Source organism: Eschrichtius robustus, chromosome 19 (assembly GCF_028021215.1).
Source record: "Eschrichtius robustus isolate mEscRob2 chromosome 19, mEscRob2.pri, whole genome shotgun sequence".
Classification (NCBI taxonomy): domain Eukaryota; kingdom Metazoa; phylum Chordata; class Mammalia; order Artiodactyla; family Eschrichtiidae; genus Eschrichtius; species Eschrichtius robustus.
Window position 1 is genome coordinate 52746930 of NC_090842.1, and position 19587 is coordinate 52766516.

A 19587-nucleotide genomic window follows, 5' to 3' on the forward strand; every position below is an offset into this window, starting at 1 on the left:
GCAAGGCAGTGCAGAGCATCAGGAGAGCTCCAGCCCGCATCATGGGGCGGGTGGCAGGTGGTCCCTACCCACCTGGGCCCCCTTTATACCTGCCCTGGGCCCCACGCCTGTCTGACACTTCTTTTTCCAGGAGGTACTGCCAGGCCTCTCCCAGGCCACAGCTTGGAGTTGCCCGGGGCTGCACAGGGAGGGGCTGTGTGTGCTGGCAAGATGCTGGTCCTTCGGTCCACAGAGCGCGCTGGCTCAGCCTCCCTCCCATCTGGGGGCTCTGTGGGAGGGTCAGCTGACACGGGAAGCTGAACAACTGAAAATCCCCAGGTTGACCAGAAAAGGGGCAGAAATGCTCCCAAATCAGGCCTCCTGAATGATGGCCCATGGCAGCCTGTCACAACTGCATGTGACTTCGAAAACAGTCTGGTCTTGATGTTATGGGTTTTTCAGGAAGCTCAGTGCTTACAAATGGTCTCACAGGTAGTAAGTGCCAGGAAGGCCAGAGCACAAGCCCTGAACCCTTGGTCAGGCTCTCTGGTGGCTCCTTCCCTGCCCTGCTTTCATCACAGTGTCCTTGATCTTGTCAGTGGCCTCTGTTGAGCCACTCCCCCAAATTTGTTTCTGGAGCCCCGAAACCTCCCCTACATGATGACCCAGAAGTTCTAGTTTTCTGTTGATCAAGTTCTGCCACCTGGTGACTTTGACAGTGTTACCAAACTCAGGCCTGGCTGCTCACCGCTTGAAAGCCAATACTCGAGAGGTTGGAAAGGAAAGTTTGCTTTATTCCAGAGGCCAGCAATCAGGGGAGAGGACGGATTCCTGTCCAAAGGCCAACTCCTAACTGCCGATCAAGGCGCAAGAGCTTTTAAGTGGGGTTTAAGTGGTGTATAGGCGAGGGAGGGGGCAGAGTAGCACAGTCAGGTCTGACAACCATCTTGAAACTGACAATGCGGTGGTCTGATCACCATCATCTTGATTGTTTTAAGTACAGTTAATCTTCAGTTCCAGGATCAGTTTGTTCCCATTTCCTTGAGGCCTGTTCTCAGAATTGTGTGACATGGGGCGGCTTATGTCATGGCTACCATCTGGTCATCATGTACTCATCTTCCTCCACCTGGTGGGGCTTTAGTATCTGCAGAACAGCTCAAAGGATATGGTTCTGAATATTACCTATAGCCCCTGAGGAGTAACTTGAGGACTAGACTTTGTTTCATGACTAAACGATTATTTTGTCTTATGTAGAGGCTTAGAGTTTAAAGTATAACTAAGTTCTAAGGCCATGGGGGTGGTTACAACAGCACCTCAATCTACACAGGAATATTTTCCCCAACCTGCTTCTTCTCTTGAGTGTCTCTGTACTGTTCCCCCCATCACCTCTCCAGAGCTCCGGCTTCAGGAAAAGCCAAGCCCCTTCTAGGCCCACAGTCCCTGGGCCATTCGCACAACCAGTCCCGCACCCCTGCTGCCTCTGTGAACTTATCCCTGCCTTTCTTTCCTCCCTCAGTGACCTCCTTTCTGCTTCTTGACCAGCCCGAGTATGCTCCTGTAGCAGGGCTTTTGCATGTGCTGCCCTCCCTGCCTGGAATGCTCTTCCTCCCAGTGGCTGCGTGCTTCGTTGCCTCATTTCTCAGGTCTGTTCAAATATCACACGTCAGAGAAATTTCTCCATACTCTTTTTTTAAAAAATACGTTTATTTATTTATTTTTGGTTGCGTTGGGTCTTTGTTGCTGTGCGCGGGCCTTCTCTCGTTGAGGTGAGCGGGGGCTACTCTTCGTTGCGGAGCACGGGCTCTAGGCACGCAGGCTCAGTAGTTGTGGCGCACGGGCTTAGTTGCTCCGTGGCATGTGGGATCTTCCCAGACCAGGGCTCAAACCCGTGTCCCCTGCATTGGCAGGTGGATTCTTAACCACTGCGCCACCAGGGAAGTCCTCCCCATACTCTTGACCCCTTACATCAAAGGCGCTGGCCCCCTCCTTCCCCCCGTGGCACTCTCTTTTTTCCCCCTGCTTCATCTTCCTCCATAGCACTTCTTGCCATTGGTTGATTGTCTTTCACTCCCTCTTAGATGCATAAAGAGCTGCAGGAGAGCGAGAGCTTTGCTGTGTGTGCTGCTGCATCCCCAGGACTAGGACAGGGCCCAACACTCAGTGGGTGTTTCACAATGTTTGTTAGAATAATGGAAGGAATATTCCATTTCTCTGGAGTTGATAAACAAGAATATTTTTACTTCTATTTGCCGTAGATGTGCTTATGAATATTGCCTGGGATTAATTAAATTAGGTGAAGGTTTAAAATATTTTGATAAGTCAGAATTAAGTAACTTTTTGTTGGAGGCCCCTGGCTGGCCTTTTCTCTGAGTCACCTTTGGCAGAATAAGGTTTGCTGAAGCCCAGATTTGAAGTTGGGACACAAGTTGTGTGACCACAATCAGAACCTTATGCCAGATAGGATTCACATCTGGTAACTGCTCTTGGCAAGGAGGCACCAAGTATTGAGCTCCAGCTGTCAGCTGGTCTCCGTGGAGCCCTCCCTTGCCATGGCTACTGATGCCTGGGGGCCATACCCCTGAAGGTCACCCCATGAGGGGCTCAGGTGGCTGCAGATGTACCTCAGAGTTCCTGGGCAGGAACGTGAACACCATATGGCCCAGGCTGCACGTGCTTGCCCTTTGTCTGTGTGGGACAGGACTTCAGTGTGGTGGGACACCTGGGCACGTGCCACAAGCCTCCTGTCCTTCAGAAGACACTGCCCTCCATCCCCTCCCCAGCTCTGTGAGATGAGGAAGCCAGTAGCTTGGAGTGCTGAAGTAACACAGGTTGCTGCTATGGATCCAGCCCAGTGCCCTTCCGAGGATGCCACAAGACCATCTGAGACGTCCCTGGATGGTGGGGACATTTGGTGAGGTCAGGGCAAAGTGCTGAACAAGGTCAAGAGAGGAGTTGCAGCAGATGTAGCCCTTTCCTAATGCAAGCTTTTTTAAAATAAAATTTTAATTTGGGATAATTTTAGACTTATAGAAAAGTTGCAAAGATTTGTTGAAACTGAGAATCAACGTTGGAACATTACTGATAACTAAACCCTACACTTTATTTGGACGTCACTAGGTTGTCCACTAATGTCCTCTTTGGGTTCCAGGATCCAATATACAACCTACACACACTGCATTCATTGTCTTGTCTCCCCAGTCTTCTCTGCTCTGTGGAGTGACTCATTCTTTCCTTGTCTGTCATGGCCTTGGCAGTCTTGAGGAGGACTGGTCAGGTATTGTAGAATGATCCCCAAGCTGAGTTTGTCTGCTGTTGTTCTCATAATGTAGACTGGGGTACAGACTTTGGGTTTTGAGAACACCACAGAAGTGAAGTGCCCTTCCCATCACCTTACATCAGGGTATATATGGCAGCAGTATGTCTTACCACTGGGTATATCAGCCATGATTACTTGACTAATGTTGTGTTTGCCATGTTTCTGCACTGTTTTCCCCTTCCCCTGCTGTTTTCTTTGGAAATGAGTTACTAAGTCTAGCCCACTCTCAGGGAGGTCAGGGCAGTAAGTTCCCCCTCCTGGAGGGGATAATCTACATATATGATTCGGGATGTTTCTGTAGGGAATGTTTGTCTCTTCTCCCCCATTTATTTATTTAATCATTTATTTATATCAGTATGGACTCACACATATTACTTTATACTTTAGGTTATCATCTAATATTCTGTTATTTATTTTGTTGGTCAAACTGTTTCCAATTTGGACATTGGAAGCTTTCTCAGGCTTCCTTCTGCTAGAGTTTTCAAGGACCATCTCATCTTGTTTGCACCAACAAACTGCTTTCCTAGAGTGGAAAGTTGAACTTGACTCTTGAGAGAGTTTTCAGCATGTGGAGGGGCACCTCTGGTGGACCCAGCACTCTGGGCCTTAGGACTCCCATCCACAGTGGCCTGTAAGGCCGTGGGCCTCAGAGTCTCTGATGCGGGAGTCAAACCCCACGAACCCACAGCTGTTTACTGATGCTTCTGGATAGGCTATGCAGTCCAAGCACCTCTTGGGACCAGGTGCACTGATGGAGGAGGGCGAGACAGCCAGGAGAGGGGGCAAGGCTGGAGCCACTGGGAGTCAAGAGCGTGCCCAGGAACTTGCTCCCTTAAGGGTCTGAGAAAAGCTGGCAGCACGATCAAAAATGACAGGACTACCGGCCCCTAAGAAAACCCACGTGGCCACAAGTCCTGTGAATTCCCTGGTAGGGAGTGATTCAGAGCCCAAGGCTGGTGTCCGCCAGTCCTCGGGGCCCAGTCCAGAGACTGCAGCAGTTAAGATATTTAGGGGGCTTTGGTAAGGTCCAGCTCCTCATTCTTATCTCCAGGACTTAACCTTGGGGAAAAGGTAAGGATGCTGGATGACTCCCTGTAGTGGTGTAGACCTGTCCTTGACCCTCCTGTGCTTTCCTCTCCGCAGTTCGGGAGAGTACTGCCTTTGGAGCCCGGATAGACTGGGGGGAAGGATGACCAGGAAAACAGGTGGTGGCTGGGGCTGGGACAACAGAGCATTTGGCTCAGAATGGAGTCCCTTAGAAATGTCAGCTCCAGCTGTTCTTTGGCAAAGATACCACCACGTCTTCTCCAGGAGCTCTGCTCTCAGAGTAGGAAGGGCTTCCCACACTAAACACCCGCAAGGGCTGAGGGAGCCACCTGCGCCAGGTGCCTGCCCTCAGGCCTGTGGAGCTCCCTGGAGGGGTGTGGGCTGGGCTCAGGGAGCTAGTGGTTTATAAAGCAGCAGAAACCCTGCCCTGAGCAGAGCATCCCAGCGCTGACACGATGAAGGGAACACTGCTTGTGCTGGCCTTGCTGGTGACCAGAGAGCTGACCTTTGAGACGGGTGAGGGTAGGAAGGAGGGTACAGATGGTCTTCCTGACCCTTGCCCCATGCCATCTCACTGCATCCTTCCATAGTCATCTCCAGGCAGCTTCTAGGGACAGATTTAGAGGGCAGCTGGCAGATCAGTGCCCAGGAGTCCTGCAGAAACCCCCTGAGGCTTTCAGTCTTTGAATGCAGGGGGAGGTCATTAGCTGTGCACACTGTGAGGGATAGTTAGTTGGGGGTAGTGGTGCTTATTGGAAGGGAAGAAGCAGGCAGGCTGGTATGCCTGGGGGCAGTGGTCAAGGGCAGAGGGGTCTCCAGTCCTAGCCCCTCTAGCTGCTCCCTTCTGCTGGGAGTGCCTCATAGAGAATGTTTTCTGTCTGGGATATAACAGTCCTGGGAGAGGGTGGATCTCAGTGGGAGGTGAGTCTGGAAGCATCGGATATGTGAGTTACTATCAAGTGGTGGGGAAACGGGAACCTCCTACCCCGGTGATTCCTTTGATGAAGTGTTTTCTGTCTGTGCTTTCAGTGGAAGCTTGCCCTATATTTTACGGAGTGGTTAGCACCGTGGTCCTCGGAAAGCAAGACACTGTTGGACCTAGCCCTCGAAACAGTCGGCACTACTGAACGGGAAAAAGCAGCCATAGGAAAAAATCCAGGATTGCTACAATGAGTTGGGATTTCTGGACAAGCTCAAGCCTCTGAAACTCATGGTAATTTACTCTCCCCATCCGCCACCCTGACAACCACATGCAGCATATTGCAATATGCCACGTGGTAATAGACCGTGCAGTCATGGGTTATGTGAGAGACAAGAGCTATAAACAATGAAACGCATAAACCTTTGCTCCACCCTACGGCACATATGATATGCAACCACAGGCCACCTGCACACCCAGCCTCTTCTGCTACCGAATATGTCCATAGCATGCCAATTGGCTCCCACACAGCAGAGAACTAATATCAATGCAACACACCAAGTGTGTTGACTCGTGATTTTTTTCTTGGTGAGGGGAATTAGCATTGGAGGAGCAGAATTTTAATCTTTGTCAGGAAAGGAAGAATTCAGCTCACACGCACTAGGAGTCCTGTCAGAGCTCTTTTAGGAATATTGAAAATGACCCCCTGCCTTTAGACTCTTTTCCCAGGAAGGGACTCCCTTGGCTTTGTAAGGTTTCTGGCTTGTGGCCACTTCACTTCCTCTTGTGCCCACTTTGATGGCTATTCCTCTGGCTCAGAGCCCCACTTCCACCGACATTGTCTCAGTGCCTACAGGCCAGAATTCCACTCAGGTGTTTTGGGGCCTGAGGCTCCTGAGGCAGCTTCTAGCTTCATGCAGCTGCTCAGCTGCGCTAGTAATGTATCTCCTGAGGAAATATCTTTCTTTCGTTGTTGTTCTTGTCATACCTCATACTACCAGATAGGTAGTCTGCCTTTTACCCTATTTTCCTCAAAGTGTTGATACTGCATAGCGAGACGTTTTCCCATAAAGCAGAGTTTCTTGCACTAATATAAGCACACAGGGCACATGGGGTTGTTTACAACACCTGCATGCACCTGCATGACAGAAGGGGCTCAGGTGCAGGAGATGTGGCACAAACCCAGCCTCCGCTACCTTGCTCCTCCCTCAGGACCAGCCCCTGCTACGCCCTGCAGAACCCTTGTCATCTCCTCCCCTGCCTGGCATAGCTCGTTGCTCTGTCTCCATCCTGACACCTGTGCACAGGCGATTAGGGAGCCATCCTCCTCCTGGCCTGCCTGATGGCAGCCCCCTCTCCACTGGTGGGTCTGTGGGCCAGAGGTTCTTGCTGGGGATGCAGCTGAATCACTGAGGGTGAGGTGTGAGGTGATCCTGGGGAGACAGGGTCGCCCTGCTGTGGGCTCAGGTCCTGTCCCTCCTCATCCTACTCCCTCCCAGGGTTCCATCCTCCTCAGCGACGAATGTGTTAACTATACAGTGTCCACGGCGATGGATGATATTCTAGGAGACATTTGTAAACTGCTCCCTTTGGGGAGATAATCTATGCGAGTGATGCCTGGTCTACGCTTGGTCTTCCTGCCCTGTTCTCCTTATCAGCTGCAGCTAGAATCCAACACCTGTCCCCACCTGACTCTGATAAAATAACTGCCGCTTCGCTCAGTGTGCCCATCGTCTGCGTGCCGTGTGGGGAGGATGTGAGGCCCAGCAGGAGATCTTGGGAGATGGTGAGAAGTGACACATGTGGTCATTGAGAGCATGGGGACCGGAGTCAGAACCAGGGTAAGCCTAGGCTCTGTCCTTGGCAAGCTGTGGCACCATGGGCAAGTTTGCTGTAACTTTCTCAGGCCATTCTCTCATCTGCGAAATGGGGATTGTGTGTGAAGGTTAAGCAAAATAACACATATCTAACCCCCGACTTCACCAGCCTGGAAAGAAAAGTGTTGTCTGGGGCCACAGATAGCATATCTCCCACTCTGGCCTTTATCACAGTTGCAGAGTTTCTAGTCCTTTAAATGTCCCTCCGGTTATTGGAGGGTGACTCAGGAGATGACCTGAGTAGGCTCATCACAAGTCCCCTCTTTTTCCCAGTGGCATTCGCCATTTTCTACTTCTTAGGTGGATGTCTTCTGAGGATCCTGACCTTTCTTCAGGGACACTTAGTACCACTGCTGTCCTTGGGTTCTGCCACTGGGACCAGGACCCCCATGAAGTCTTGGGCCAGGAGGAAGGGAGTGGATGGAAGAAGCTAACCCAGAGGCAGTGTTGTTGTCATGGAAAGAGCTCAGGCTCTGAAGTCTTAATTGCAGGATGTGCCACATGGGGCACGTGTCCCGAACCCTCCGAGCCTACTTCTAAAAGCATGAAATGAGTAATTGCGTTACCAGTAGGAGACTTGTGAAGCTACAAAGAAGGGACTAGGTTTCACCTCTCTCTCCTAGGGTCTAGGGCAATGTCAGCTACAGTGAGCATGGCCCACAAAAAGAGTGGCATAGCTGGTAAAATCTCTCTACTGTCTGGCCAGGTGAGCAAAATAAGGTCACATGCCAGGAGCTGAACTTGGGACTTGGGGCTAAGAGGCCAGGGCCTTGAGTCCTGGCTCTTCTTTGACCTGATGGCTGAACTTAAGCATTTAAATTCACCCGTTTGTCCATTCTACACCTTGATTTTACATCTGCCAAGTGCTGGATGCTCTGCTAGGCTTAGTATTAAGTGTTCAGGTCATCCTAAAAAGATGTAAAATTTTGTTGAATGGTACAAAATAAAACTTGAACAGATAAAGAGCTAAATCATATCCTTGTATGAGATGAATTGACATTTTAGAAATGTCATCTGTTCCCAAACCCATCTAAATTAATCTTTGTTCGAATGAAGATTGACTTAATATTTGCCCTTGAAGTCAACCAAGGAAATTTTGAAAAGCAGGAACTGTAAAGAGGATTGTTTTCACTGGGTACTGCAACAGAAGTATAAGTCTCCAGCTAATAAATACTCTAGCTTTAGTGGAGGAATATTTAGGTGGTCATTGTGACAGAAGAGAAAACACATGGATAGAGTCAAAGATAGTTTAAGATATAATAATAACAATTTATTGAATCATGAAGAAAGAATGGATTTTTAAAAAATGGCATTGAGGGGCTTCCCTGGTGGTGCAGTGGTTGAGAATCTGCCTGCCAATGCAGGGGACACGGGTTCGAGCCCTGGTCTGGGAAGATCCCACATGCTGCGGAGCAACTAGGCCCGTGAGCCACAACTACTGAGCCTGTGCGTCTGGAGCCTGTGCTCCACAACAAGAGAGGCCGCGATAATGAGAGGCCCGCGCACCGCGATGAAGAGTGGCCCCCGCTTGCCGCAACTAGAGAAAGCCCTCGCACAGAAACGAAGACCCAACACAGCCATAAATAAATAAATAAATAAATAAATAAACCCAAAGTTTAAAAAAAAAAAAGATGTAACACTCAAGATTTCAGCTTTAAAAAAAAAAAAAAAATGGCATTGAGAAAAATGGCCAAAGATTAAAACAATCGAGATGGATCTACCAAGCCTTTTCCTATGGATTTATGTGGATTAACGATTTAATTAACATTGCTCCAATAGTTAATTATTCGTCAGTCACAACTGGTTTCTCTGTCTCTCTGTCTCTCTGTTTCTTTCAGTATGACATTCATGATATCATAAATACTTTGTCTCCTAGGGCAGAATATACAATGGAGAAAAGACAAACTCTTCAGCAAGTGGTGTTGGGAAAGCTGCACAGCCACATGTAAATCAGTGAATTTAGAACACATGCTCACACCATACCCAAAAATAAACTTAAAATGGCTTAAAGACTTAAACATAAGACATGACACCATAAAACTCCTAGACGAGAACATAGGCAAAACATCCTCTGACATAAATCGTACCAATGTTTTCTTAGGTCAGTCTCACTAGGCTATAGAAATAAAAGCAAAAATAAACAAATGGGACCTAATCAAACTTATAAGCTTTTCCACAGCAAAGGAAACCATAAACAAAATGTAAAGACAACCCACAGCATTGACATATATACACTACCAAATGTAAAATAGACAGCTAGTGGGAAGCAGCCGCATAGCACAGGGAGATCAGCTTGGTGCTTTGTGACCACCTAGAGGGGTGGGATAGGGAGGGTGGGAGGGAGATGCAAGAGGGAGGAGATATGGGGATGTATGTGTATATATAGCTGATTCACTTTGTTATAAAGCAGAAACTAATATACCATTGTAAAGCAATTATACTCCAATAAAGATGTTAAAAAAAAAATAAAGACAATCCATAGGCTGGGAGAAAATACTTGCAAACAATGCGACCAACAATGGCTTAATTTCCAAAACATACAAACAGCTCTTACAACGCAATAACAAAAAACCAAACAGCCCAATCAAAAAATGGGCAGAAGACTTAAATAGACATCTCTCCAAAGAAGACATACAGATGGCCAATAGGCACATGTAAAGATGCTCAACATTGCTAATTATTAAAGAAATGCAAGTCAAAACCACAATGAGGCACCACCTCACACTGTTCAAAATGGCTATCATTAAAAAGTCTACAAATAACAAATGCTGGAAAGGGTGTGGAGAAAAGGGAACCCTCCTACACTGTTGGTGGAAATGTAAATTGGTGCAGCCACTATGGAAAACGTTATGGAGGTTCCTCAAAAAACTAAAAATAGAATTACCATATGATCTAACAATTCCACTCCTGGGCATATATCTGGACAAAACTATAATTCGAAAGTGTTCATAGCAGCACCATTTACAATAGCCAAGACATGGAAGCAACCTAGGTGTCCATCGACAGATGAATGGATAAAGTAGAAGTAGTATATATATATATATATATATATATATATATATATATATATATATATATATATATATATATATATACACATACACAACAGAATACCACTCAGCCATTAAAAAGAATGAAATAATGCCATTTGCAGCAACATGGATGGAACTAGAGATTATCATGAAGTGATAAGTGAAGTAAGTCAGAAAGACAAAGACAAATACCATATGATACCATTTATTTTATTTTATTTATCAATTTTTAGAATTTATTATTTATTTATTTATTTATTTATTTATTTATTTATTTATGGCTGCATTGGGTCTCTGTTGCTGCCCGTGGACTTTCTCTAGTTGCGGTGAGTGGGGGCTACTCTTCGTTGTGGTGCACAGGCTTCTTATTGCAGTGGCTTCTCCTGTTGTGGAGCATGGTCTCTAGGCATGTGGGCTTCAGTAGTTGTGGCACGTGGGCTCAGTAGTTGTAGCGCACGGGCTTAGTTGCTCCACAGCATGTGGGATCTTCCTGGACCAGGGATCAAATCCATGTCCCCTGCATTGGCAGGCGGATTCTTAACTACTGTGCCACCAGGGAAGTCCTATTTATATATGGAATCTTAAATATGACACAAATGAACTTATTCACAAAACAGAAATAGACTCACAAGCATAGAGAACAGACCTGTGGTTGCCAAGGGGCAGGGGTGAGGGAGGAATCAATTTGGAGTTTGGGATTAGCAGATGCAAACTATTATATATAGACTGGATAAACAACAGGGTCCTACTGTATAGCACAGGGAACTATATTCGACATCCTGTAATAGCCATAATGGAAAAGAATATGAAAAAGAATATATATATATATACACACATATATATATAAACTGAATCACTTTGCTGTACACCAGAAACTAATACAACATTGTAAATCAACTACACTTCAATAAAAATAAATTAAAAACAAATAAACAAACCAAAAACAAAACCTTTGTCTCCTAATCAGATGCTTGGAGATGGTCTTAGGACATTAGTGCAATTTTCCCAGGTTGCCGCCTCCTGAATAAAGCAATTTTTCCTTTTCCAGCAACTCTTATCTCTCCAGTATCGACCTTTCCAACAGTGAGCAGCTGAATTTGGGTAGGGTACTGGCTTCCTCCAGATACACTCCTGGGTTGAACAGTCACTGACTACATAGACAGGGATGTTTACTGTGGGAACGGCAGCAGAGCTCCATACTTGACCACCTGCTCAGTCACCCAATATCCCTCCACCATTTTCCCCAATATGACCCTGTCTAGAGTTTTTCTCTCTTGTCACTGCCCAAATATACTGTAGCCCATAAAATCGACTTCAGCCCACATGTATTTGAAGAGAAATAAGATAGTATTTATTAGCTTACAGATAATAGGTGGATGCACTGCATATGGAAATGACAAGCTTTAGTGTGTCTTTTGATTTTGTAGCTTTGTGAAGCATAATACAATGTCTCTAATTATTTCTGTGATCGGTTGCAGAGTACACACCACGGAAATCTTTGTGCGTCCCTTTGAGAGGAGCGAGACCCCATCTCTTTATGGGAACTTCGGGGCACCACTTCCGAGAGCCAATTGCTGGGCATCTTGGCCTTTGCCGAGAGGTCTGGAGAGGGCGCCCCTAGCCAGGGTCAGCGTCTGGGTGAAAACTACATTACCCAGATGTCTCTGCGCTGCGCGTCTGCAGCGCTGGGCCAATGAAGGAGAGCGTCCGAGGAGAAGGACGCTCTCATACTTTGCGAAACCTGTCAAGGAGGGACTTCCGGCGTTCGCCCGGCGGCGGTCGTTTTGGTGACCAGGGGTCGGCCTGATTGATCCTGTTCTGGAGCTTTTGGTCCGGCCCGAGGTAAAGTGAGCGGGAAGGGGCGAGAGAAGACGTTGTCTGCAGCTCATAGAGGCGGATCTGTGGCTCGGAGAGGGCGCCGCCTGGGGTGACTCCGCCCGGGGGCTGGGGTAGGGGCTTGGCTGAGCCCACGGCGCCCGGGCTTGGTCGCCCGACTCTCCCGGCTTCGCTCCGCCACAGGCTCTCTGGCGGCTGTGCTGAGGGACCCAGCAGAGGTTGATGCTCTGTGCCGCAGGCCTTCACCTGCCCAGACCCCCACCTCCGAATCCTAAAGCTTCGAATGAGGGGTGCCTGCTCGGGTCACTTCAGGTTGTCCCCTTTAAGACAGTGGAGCGTTCCTGGGTGGAGTCCCCATTTCTGACACTCAGTGTAATGAGTAGAGGACTTTTACACGCAGAGGGACCAACATGTGCAGAGCCATGGAGGTGCGATTGAGGAGCATTCGGGAAACCTGGGGCGAGTCTCCTTATGGAAACTTTGTGAGCGGATGAGCCCTATGTGGAATGGTAGTTGCCCGAGCAGCTGGGCCTGCATTCTGAAGACGCTGGTAGCCACGGAGAGTTGTGAGCAGATAGACTAGATTTGAGCTAGAATTCTAAAAGTTTCTTAAAGGATGCTGAGAGATCAAACTGCGTGCGGGGTAGAGGGTAGAGGTGGGCAGTTGAGGACAGTGGATATGGGGTGACGTTGTGGAGGCTACTGCAAACAGACCAGAATTACCATGGAGGCTGGACCGGAGAGGTGGCTGTAGAGTGGGGAGAAGTGATCCAATTATGAGAAGTTTTTTTTTTTAAATTTTTAATTTTTTTTAAAATTTATTTATTTTGGCTGCTCTGGGTCTTAGTTACGGCGCACGGGATCTTTGTTGTAGCATGTGGGCTCTTAGTTGTGGCATGTTTGCAGGATCTAGTTCCCTGACCAGAGATCGAACCCAGGCCCCCTGCATTGGGAGTGCAGAGTCTTAACCACTGGGCCACCAGGGAAGTCCCTATGAGAAGATTTTAAAGGACAGAAAAACTAGCATCCACTCAGCCCTCTTTCCCCATTTTTAACTAGGAGTTTATGAAACAACCACTCATTTCAACACCGAGAGATCAGTATTTTAAATGTGTAGGTATAGGTAGGCATTTCAATTCAACACTGAAATGTATGAATTTAACAAGTTTATGCAAACACTTAATATTTGGTTCACACCTTAATATACCATAAAGCAGTATATTAAGACACTAAAAAGTCTTAAATATTACATTTTCTCAAATACTCAAAAGGTAAATATAACACACATCTAAAATTTCAAAAGCCATTAAATCATTTGCACTGAAAACATTGACAAAAGCCTTAATTCTGTGGATGGTAGTTATAGCTCATATTTAACACTTGACATACACTAAGGCATACGATACCAACATCAGCCCCATGAGGTTGGTACCATTTTTATGCCCATTTTACAGATAAAAACACTGAGGCACAGGAAGATTGAGTCCTAGTTTAAGGTTACACAGCTAGTAAGAGGCAGCACCAAGGACTGAAGCCCAGAAGTTAAAGTCAGGTCATCTTGCTTCAGGGTAGGCATAGGAGGTTGGATCAGCCCTTGAGACCCCACCATGGATGCCCTTCCTTCATAGTCTCTTCCCACAGTTTTCCATGGCTTCAGAAGCACTTATGAGCAATGCACAGGTGAGTAAAGATTGTCTCAGGCCGTCACTCTCCCCATCTCCCACTCATGGTCTCCAGGATGTGTCCTGGGACCCCCTGCCTGCCACTCTACTGTTGTCATTGGTTCTGAGGCCTCTCCTCAGACTCAAGACCCTGAATCCAGGCCAGGGGTTATATGGAGGGGTCCCTGGTTTCTGACCACTAATAGTCTGTCCTGTAGAAGGTATTAAATGTACTGGAATCACCACGTGCAAATGCTTAGAGGTGAGACTGAGTGGCAACCGCAGTTCTCCATTACGTCTTATGGGATCAGAGAGCCGGGGTGCAGGAGTCAGGCCTGAAATGGCAGGCTGAGGAACTGTGCCTCTATTCTGGGGACACTGGGAGCCATGGAAGTTTTGGAGTAGAAGAGGGTCTGAATCAGGTCTAAACAGACTTTCTCTGGTCACAGAGTGGAGAGCAGACAGTAGGGGTGAGGGAGGCTTCTGCAGTACTCTAGATGAGTGTGGTGACAGCTGGACCAGGTTGGTGGCTGGATCAGGGTAGTGGCTGTGGATGGGGGTTTGTGGATTTGTTTTTAAAGTAGGTCCAACAAAACTTTCTGACTAGAGAGGGGAGTTGTCTAAGTTTTGGCCTTTGCAGCTGGAAGGAAGGAGATGACATTAACTGGAATGGGGAAATCACTTGTAGGCGTAATTTTCAAGAGGGAATATTAGGAGTTAGATTTTGGCCATGTTGAGTCTGAGATGCAGAGACCCCCCCCCCCCCAAGTGGAGGCTTTGAGTGGACAGCTGGACATAGGTCTGGATTTCAGGGGAAGGATTCAGGTTGGAGACACTACAAGCTGGTGGCCTGTGTGTGGACTGGGATGGAGCTGTGAGTCATTTAGGAGGGGGAGTCTTCAGATAATGGTGACAGTGTTGTTAGGGGACAAGGAAGAGGAGGGCCAGACTGGAGGACTGGGCCTCTCTCTGGAGCACCTGAATGGGGCTGGTGCACATCACAAAGGCAGATGAGGGAGAGTAGCGGCCGTGCGGGAGGAGGTAGGTGTGGGGGAGAGGTAGGTCTGTAGGGGACCAAGGCTTCCAAGGGGGAGTGCACATGAGGTGGATGTGGGAGCATAGCAGTAATGGAGGTGAGATGGCAGTGAGGCCAAGGGCTACTCCCCCCTCTAAAAGCACGCTAGAGTTTTGTTGTGACCTTTGGTGAGGCCTGCAGGGTTTCACTTAGGCTGGCAGATAAGCTCAGGGGCAAATGGGTCAGCTGGGAGAGTAGCTAGGCCTGGGCTGGGGGATGGGAGGTTCTGGGTTTTGAATGAGGCTTGAATGGAAAGAGGAAGGCTGAGACTGGTGAAGGGACAGCATGTGTAACACAGCAGTAAAGAGAACTTAAAAGTATGTGGCACCTGCATGTGGTTCTAGGTGGCTGAAGCTGAAGCAAGGGAAGGGCATGGTGGAGAGGCCTTTAAAGCAGGGCTAGGGGCTTCCCCTGCCAGTGTGGGCCATCAGGGCTCTGGGGCAGGATGGATCGTAACTGCGTTTGGCAAGCACTCTCCAGATGCCTTGTGCAGAGTGGCATGTGGGGAGGCCAGGGAGATGCCTTTGGTATGGGCTGAGGTGGAGGAGGTAGCAGTGGTGGTGGGGGGTTGGAAATGTGGGGGAGGCGTTGTCAATGGAGTGATGTGCTCAGTGGAGAGAGCGAGAACTGAAGGTCCCAGGGGCTTGCTCCCAGCAGCTTAAAGGAAGAAAACTGAGCCCATGTCTGGTGTATCTGGGAACTCTTGGGGAACTTGCTGGCAAGAGTGGAGGTGGAGACTTTCATGCCATGCCCAGTGCTTGGATGGCATTTATTTATTTGCCCACATGCCTATCGTGGATGTGGGATGGCACATTGACCAATAGGAAAGAGGAGAATGCTGGCACCAGTGGCATCTGGGCCTTGTATATCCTGAGTTTTGGAGCTGGAGAGGAGTGGGGGCAGGGAGTGGATGTTTGGGGGACTGAGGGTCCTGGTGAGAGAGGCTGCTCAAGGACGTTGCCTTCCCCATCATGGTAGGGCACTGTAACCTTTGAGGATGTGGCTGTGGACTTGTCTCAGGAGGAGTGGGAGCTTCTTGATGGGACTCAGAGACTCCTGTACCATGATGTGATGTTGGAGAATTTTGCACTTGTAACCTCACTGGGTAAGTCCTTCACACTCAGCTGAGTGTCTTTGACTGGGTTCTTTCCTTCCTTGTTTCTCCAGGGGCCACTCTTTCCTTCACACAGCCAGACTGTGGACATTGCTCCCTTCCTGTGTTTTCTTTCATAGGTGCTGTGGGTGCCAGGCTTGGCTGAGTGTACTTTCCCATCCTCTCCCAAGCAACCCTTCAGCATCCCTGAAGCCTTTCAGGGAAGGATATGGGAGTAGGAAGTCTGCAATGAAACCAGTGGATCCCAAAGACTTGGTCACCCTGGCAGAGTGACTGTCCAGATATATTGCAACTCTCTGCCCCAGTTCTGCCCCCTTCCCTCCAGCTGGCATTTTCTCATGCCTGACTGTGCCAGGAATTGCAGGCACCAACATGGTCATTACTTGTGGGGACCACTGGGCTATTCCTATAAGATACTCCTCCAAGGTTCTTTTTGTAACATTAGTTTTTTTTCCTGTGGTCATGGGGTGGGTTGCTCTGCACCAGTGCTGTCTACTCACCTGCCTTGTCTTTCACTTAGGACTTGTGTCTTCCAGGTTCCATGTTGTTGCCCACCTGGAGTTGCAGGGAGAGATGTGGGTGCCTGACGGGGCAGGCCTGACTCCAGCCATAGCAAGAGGGCCCTGGAAGGGGACTGGCCTTGGGAGGTGGGACCTGAGGGATGGCTCCGTGTCAGGGCTGGGTTCACATCATACCAGGAACCTCTCTAGTGCCCATTGTTGTTTTCATGCCAAGGTCAGGGGCCATAATTTACTTCTATCTTTTAATCTCCATTCTTGACAATTTGCCCCTTTATCATTTCTATTCTGACTTCTGGCCAGGTCTAATCCATGCCTGTCTGGCCTTCAGGTCTCCCCTGTTCCTCTCCACTGCTCCCTCGGAAGGGCTCTCCAGCATTGAGCTACACATAATGTATTGGTGAGATGTACACATATTCTAAGCAGTACATGAACACCAGCTACTTGGTTGCAGTTGATTTCCCCTTTTGTTCAGTGCTCATGTCACTAGCAGACAAGCCCCTGCTGAAAGCCATTTGCAGAGAAGTGAGTTGGGAGACCCAGCTTCTCCTTCCTGTACTGCATCCCACCTGTTTCCTTGCCCATAGTAGACCTCCCCATTGTATGATCTTGCCAGGCTCAGAACTGCACAGCAGACCCTTTCTTACATCACTTCAGCCCCTTTGTCCTCCCAACAGTCCTATGTACTAATTCCTGGGTTTGTAAGAAGTACATTTGTGATAGGGCTGCCCCCTCCCACCAGAGGCTGCATGCTTTCAGATTGTTGGTTTTGAATGAAGGATGAGGAGGCACTTTCTCAAGGCGTGTTACAACTCAGGACTCCCAAGGCAGGTCCAACCACCCAGAAGGCCTACCCTTGTGCGATGTGTGGCCCAGTCTTGAAAGACATTTTGTACCTGGCTGAGCAGCAGGGAATATACCCCAGGCAGAAACTGCACATGTGTGCAGCATGTGTGAAACAACTCTGGTATAAGCATTCACCAGCAACAGAAGCAGCACAGTGGAGAGAAACACCTCAGAAGGGTTGAGGACTGGCTTTTGTTTGTTAAGAATTGCAGAGTCCACATGTCAGAGAATCCCTTTATGTATGGGGATGGTAGGAAGGACCTCCTGCCCAGCTTGGGCCTTCTCCAGCACCAGACCACTCACAGCAAGGGGAATTCACCTAGAAGCACTGAATGCAGGGATACTTTTCGCAATGGAGAAGGGCATTATAGGTGAATGTGGGAAACCCTTTAGCCACAAAAATAGGCTCGTTGAACACCAAAGAGTTAACACTGGAGAAAGACCTTATCAGTGCATTGAATGTGGAAAATTCTTTAGGCATAACTCTAGACTTATGGTACACCATAGAGTTCACATGGGTGTAAGGCCTTATGGGCGCAGTGAATGTGGGAAAGCCTACAGCAGAAGTTCCCACCTTGTTTGGCACAAGAAAGTTCACACTGGAGAAAGGCCTTTATAAGTGCAAGGAATGTGGGAAAACCTACAGCAGAAGCACCCACCTTGTTTGGCATAAAAAAACACTGGAGAAAGGCCTTATGAATGCAGCAAACACACACTTGTTCAACACCAGAGACTATACACTGGAGAATGGCCTTATGAATGCAGTGAATGTGGGACATTCTTTAGCCACAAGTCCAGCCTCATTAAACATCAGAGAAGTCACATTGTAGAAAAGCCTTAAGCTAATGGCCTTTCCTCATTTGTTACCAGAAAGTTCAAACTGGAGAAAGGCCTCTGCAGTGCAGGGTGTTTGCTCTCTCCTTGGTCAACGGGAATGACACCAGGGAGAAGTTCTGAGAGTAGGCTTTATAAAGTAGCGATCAACCAAAATTTGTATCTCATACATCTGAACATCCACAGTGGGGAGATTTCGTATGAGTGCCGGTTATGTGGGAAGCTCTCAGGACCTGTATTGCAGTTTGGCCTGCTCAAGGCCCTTGCCTGAGTTAAATCACTGCCAGTACCTGTGGCAGAAGCCATCTCGCCTCTGCCTGCTGGCTAATGTGCATCTGGTTACCCAGTGTGCCCAGGGAAGGCAGACCTCTGTACCCCCCCCCTTCCCTGGAGGAAATCATGAGTGGTCTAAGGCCATTGGAGGCATAATTACATTCACACACTGGGTGTGATTAGAGTTGGGGGTAGCGAGCTAAAGAGGATGTACCCCATCTGTAGTGCTTCCAGAAATATTCTGCTCACTAAAGCTGTGAGGGATGAGCATGTATAGATATTCTCAGGACTTCTAGATTTACATTTCTTCTATGGACAAGGTCACTGGCAGAGCAAATAATAAAGCTTTCTGGATTCCTGGGGCTACTTGGGCTGTTTACCTCAAAGCCACTGTTAGACAGGCAAGAAAATGGAGACTGAGAGAAGAGAGATATTGTAGTCCAAGAATGTGACTTTTGTGACTCACAGTCTTTATTGCTTGCTATTCTTTCCTTCCATTGAAGTAGAGGTGTCCCACCAGAGGGTTGAGAATAGTTATGGTCAAGTCAATATGTTTGTCAAATATTCCAGTTTTTCAAGAGAAGCAGGAGATCCAGATTTTTTTGAAAGCTCGATTGAGATATAATTGATGGGCAGTAAACTGTGTACATTTAAAGTGTAAAATGTGATGTTTTGTCATATGTATGGGCATATACATATATGATTTAATGATATTTAACAAATTCATCACCCTCCAAGTTACCTTATCCTCCTTTATAATCCCTCCTGTCCTCCCTCCCTAGCTCCCCATTCTCATGTCTTTCACTAAAAACTTCCAATTCTAGAATTTTGTATAAATGGAATAAATAACAAGATGTTTACTCTTTTTTGCCTTTTTTTCCTCCACACATCATCATTATTTTCAGATTTCTCCATGTTGCATGTATGGGTACTTTATTTGCTTCATTAGAGAGTAGTATTTACTTGTATGGATATATCACAATTTGTTTTTCTATTCATCTTTTAATGGACATTTGGATTGATACTAGTTTGGAGTTACTGCAAATAAAGCTGCTATGGACATTCATGTACTAGGCTTTCTCTTAGGTTTGTCAACTTAAAGAAAAACACAACATAAGGGTTGTGAGTTTAAATTTTATTCAGGGTCTTACTGAGGACTATAGCCCAGGAGACAGCTCTGAGGAACTGCTCCAAAAACGTAGGGGAGGAGCCAGTATATATATGAATTTTTTGGCTAGGAAATACGTGTAGTCAAGCATA

At 47.7% G+C, this 19587-nt stretch overlaps 1 long non-coding RNA gene across 1 annotated transcript; it reads left to right on the plus strand.

Annotated features, from left to right (window-relative positions):
• Positions 1–11928: 11928 nt before the first annotated feature.
• Positions 11929–19181, plus strand: LOC137752887 (uncharacterized). The gene is made up of 3 exons (XR_011071315.1): positions 11929–12012; positions 15721–15847; positions 15976–19181. It is a non-coding gene; the product is annotated as an uncharacterized lncRNA (long non-coding RNA).
• The last annotated feature ends 406 nt before the right edge of the window (positions 19182–19587 follow it).